Raw genomic sequence first — 2,813 nt, forward strand, 5'->3', positions numbered from 1 at the left:
AAGGGAAAGATTGTTGGAAGCGGAGCAAACATCAAGATTGAAATTTGAAAAAAACATGATGGCAAAGTTTGCAGAATTCAGCAAACAAATGGGAACCCAACAGGTGATTACATGCATATGCTTCAAACCTCTTAAGATTTATGTTGGTTACTTGCATTGTTAAAAGTGCACTTCTATTTACAGGTGTTTACGAACAGGATTGACAAAGAAAATAGTAATCCAAACTTCCAAAATACTCTTTTACAGAGACCTAGTCCTAAAAAGGCTGCAGGTGCAAGGCCAACTGTTATTTCTTCAAATGCGCTCATACATGCTTCAACAAGAAATTCTCGAATGTTTAAAGCAATTGTAAGGCACAACTTTGCTTTCTCTTCATTTTCAACTGCATTTGATACGTCATCGACCTTCATAATTATCTAGCTTCTTCTTCTTTTTTACCATGTGTTGTTGTTGCATCAAGTCACAACTTGAACAAAAACCGAATATGTGCTAGGTAGGACATGAACTTAACTAAAATTATACACCGAGTCACAACTTAAATCAATAGTGGAAGCCATACACTCTAGGGGACCACTCTCAGGAACGCGTTAACCCGAGCACCTTGGCTACTGGCCACATGGAAACTAGGACGCAGCTGTAGCATCAACCTTTTTTTTCTGCAGTTTGACTATCTGGTGCATTTACATGTGTAGGATGGTCTCCTAAGTTCTGGAGTAAATATTCTTAGTCTCCCACCAGTAGAAAATATAACCACTCATGCCCTGCTATTTGGTACACGCAAGTAAATATACAGTGTGATATATATATATATAGGTAACTACTAATTGTATTTTGCCAGATTGATTAATCAATACATCTGTCTCCACGGTTCACATATAATTGCAAATAAGATCTTGCAATATCTAAACATTACTTCACTGTGCAAGGAATTATATCAATTCATGGAGATTCTGCTCATCGTCTTACCTCGATGATGCATGAAGAAATAGGATTCCCAATCTTCATAGAAATTAATGGTTACTTCAAGTCAACACCTTAATCAAGAATTAAAAAGATAGTCAGGGCAGAAAGAAGACGTCGGAATTTTAATCATGGTCCACTAAAAAAGCATGTGAAAATAGGAATTTCAGGATCAAAATATGCTTATTAAAATTCATATATTTGTCCTAACCTCGTCGGAAGAGATTAGGATTCAACAAGTAAGAAGGGAGAGGAATCAGATGAAGGAGTGCTACACGGGGGTTTTTTAGGGAGAGGTGTACGTACAATTTGTTTGTTTGACAAAAGAGGTAGGTACAACTATTAGTACATGGAGTCATGCTACAGGTCTCTTGTCGTTGAAAAAGTAGACTTCTAGAACGATTGAGTGGTTTGATTGATACAACGTTATTAAGATTAACCAAGTGGACTCATAGTGTCCCCATCTCCTACTCCATCAAACGGATGTAGTTTAGTTCAGGTTTGAGCCTTGTCATGTGTATTTTGAGTCTTTTTCCACCATGAGAGTAACATAAATTGTGGGGTTAAGATTTATCAATTATATAGATCAATGGTGTAATTAATTTTAGTGATATGGATTATTGTGGAGAGTTGTATGGTGCATCCAATTAGTAAATAGGAGATTTTGCATTATTGCAGTACCATCGATATGATTTTTGAGGTATGTTATACTAGGCTCATTAACTGGATTTTTTTTATTTCCTGATTGCAGGGTTCAAATAACTAGCTGGACTGGACTCGAGATGACGGAGGATCCAAAAAACTACCTGCACTAGACTCGAGACCACGCACAATTTAGTCTATGGCTGGGCCAGTTTCATTTGATGGTTTGCTATGAGTATTATGAGTATTATGAATCTATTATATGTACGGTTTTGAATAGTGTAATTGAATGCCATATTTTTTTATGGTTGGAATAGGCTATTACCACGACCCGTTTTTGGTTGCCACATGTTTGCACAACGAAAAATATAGTGTTGCAATAGAGCACTTTATATTGCAACAATAGCTTTGGCACCACAATTTTTCCCCATGATGCAATAACTGTGTGGCGCGAGAAAAGCAAGTTTTGTTGAAATAGAGTATCACCACGAAAAGTTTACATTGTCGCGGTAGCTTCTCGGTACAGACATGTTGACGTTGCGATAACTATTTGGTGCCACCAAGCTAAGTTTTGTTGAAATACAGTATCACCACGAAATGTGTAAATTGTCGCAATAGTTTCTCGCTGCAAACATTTCATCCGCTGCGATACCTTTTTATCACCACCAACATGATTTTGTTGCAATTTCCTGTTACGACGAATGGAATATTTGTTGGGATACGTTAATGCCACAAGTGTAGTGGTTCACGGCAAAATTCTTAATGCCACGAAAATAAGGATTGTTGCATAGATTGTTGCCACAATTTACTATTTCCACGAAAGAGTATGCGCCACGAAATGATCGTTGTTGTTATAGGTTCTTGCCACAAATGTCTATCGCCACGAACTATCAGGCGCGACGATTTGTGGCATGTTGCATTAAAGCTATCTCCACAAATCAAACTGTGGCATCATGTGAGTATTGCGACGGGGGAACATGTGGCAACTTCTCGCAATGGATGTTGCAATAGATCACTTTATTGCCACGATTGATTTTTTGTGGCGATAACCTATTACCATGCGTCCAGTCGCGACGGCTACCAACGAATGTCGTTTTGTGGCAATAGGTACTTATCGCCACAAATCGTCATGTATTGCGACGAACGAGTTCGTCGCAATAGACCGAAATCCTTGTAGTGAATCTTGACATTAATGCATCTGCCTATGAAGA

General features: G+C 38.1%; 1 long non-coding RNA gene across 1 annotated transcript; it reads left to right on the forward strand.

The window, feature by feature from the left end:
* Nucleotides 1-247: 247 nt before the first annotated feature.
* Nucleotides 248-1,969, forward strand: LOC123429821. Its single transcript, XR_006622753.1, has 2 exons — nucleotides 248-348; nucleotides 1,712-1,969. It is a non-coding gene; the product is annotated as an uncharacterized LOC123429821 (long non-coding RNA).
* The last annotated feature ends 844 nt before the right edge of the window (nucleotides 1,970-2,813 follow it).

Source organism: Hordeum vulgare, chromosome 2H, assembly GCF_904849725.1.
Source record: "Hordeum vulgare subsp. vulgare chromosome 2H, MorexV3_pseudomolecules_assembly, whole genome shotgun sequence".
Classification (NCBI taxonomy): Eukaryota; Viridiplantae; Streptophyta; class Magnoliopsida; order Poales; family Poaceae; genus Hordeum; species Hordeum vulgare.